This window comes from Seriola lalandi, unplaced genomic scaffold (genome assembly GCF_002814215.2).
Source record: "Seriola lalandi dorsalis isolate HSWRI2012SDOR001 ecotype SW California unplaced genomic scaffold, Sedor1 jcf7180002054962, whole genome shotgun sequence".
NCBI lineage: Eukaryota > Metazoa > Chordata > Actinopteri > Carangiformes > Carangidae > Seriola > Seriola lalandi.
In genome coordinates this window covers 1350659-1351896 of record NW_019525513.1, presented here as the reverse complement: position 1 = coordinate 1351896, position 1238 = coordinate 1350659, and the positions used below count along the sequence as shown (strand labels likewise).

Sequence of the window (1238 nt, the reverse complement as noted above, 5' to 3'; positions counted from 1 at the left end):
TAAGATTCTTACTATATTAGATTATTACAGAAATTGGATCACTAAATGAATACATTTCCTGCCTACTGACATTTACTTGACAGCAGCTAATGAAATATATTCATATAGTAATCCAATTTCTGTAATAATCTAATATAGTAATATAGTAAAATTCCAAAATGTTTAATAAAACTGGCAAGCTTGAGCATGTGGGGCTTCTCCTGCTCTTCGGCTTACTTACTTACTATTCTATGAAATTTTATGCCTTACTATATCCTATTTTTTTGCCTTATTATAATGCCATAAAAACATAGTGTAAATAATGCATACTGCTTGATTGTGAGACAGTATGATAAATATACACATTCTTAATAATCACTCGTCTCTTGGCCCCTTTGCTCTGCACAGCTCCTCATTGTCAGTTTCTATGTTTGCTTGGTTTTGTCCCCTCTAATCACCATCACTTTTATTCAGCATTTGAATGTAGCTATTGTGCACTCAGTGTATTCTCTATCACTGCCATGTTTTATTTAATTTAACACAGTACTGTCGTCAAATGCGCACTTTGACTTGATGCAAATCACTTGCTGTCTAAAGAAACATCAAAACTCGGGAGTTTTCCAACACTAACATGAAACAAACTCATTTCATGTTAAAACTGACTGAGTTTCTGCTTATTTCTTCACTTCATCACAGCTGTTAAATACATGTAGGAGTCCAAACAGAAATAAATACAGAAACTCAATCACACCTCAGTAAAACAGCTGATTACAGAGTCACTTCAACTTCATCCCCTGTTCGATAATAACATTGCTCAATTCTAACAAGCATGTTCAAAAAATTAAATACCCACGCGTCATCTCTACCTGGGGAATGATGGACATCCTCTGACGCAGGTCGTGGAGGCCGATCTCTGACGTCAGGACGCCGTCTGTGTGGATCTCTCCCTGCGGCTCCCGACCTGACGCAGCGGGAACACACGGACATGAAACCGGCGGCTCCGTCCTCACCGTGTTCTCCACACGGTCCACTGGACGTTTCCTATCAGCGTCACGGCGTAGGTCAGCACGAGACCCACCCCTCCGGCCTCAAGTCCTCTCTCTCACACACACGCACACACACGCACGCACACACACACACACACACACACACACACACACTCTTTTTAAAACATTGATGTTTTAGTAAACAAACAAACAAACAAACAATGTAGTGCCCTTAAACTTCCACCGGATGTCTGAAGAAACACAGAGAGGCTC

At 40.5% G+C, this 1238-nt stretch overlaps 1 long non-coding RNA gene across 1 annotated transcript in view; it reads right to left on the bottom strand.

Annotated features, from left to right (window-relative positions):
• LOC147817423 (uncharacterized) overlaps nucleotides 1–1231 on the bottom strand; it is a 6178-nt gene extending 4947 nt beyond the window's left edge. The window contains exon 1 of the long non-coding RNA XR_015436391.1: nucleotides 846–1231. This is a non-coding gene — a long non-coding RNA (uncharacterized LOC147817423). The remainder of the gene's footprint in view (nucleotides 1–845) is intronic.
• Between the last annotated feature and the right edge of the window lie 7 nt (nucleotides 1232–1238).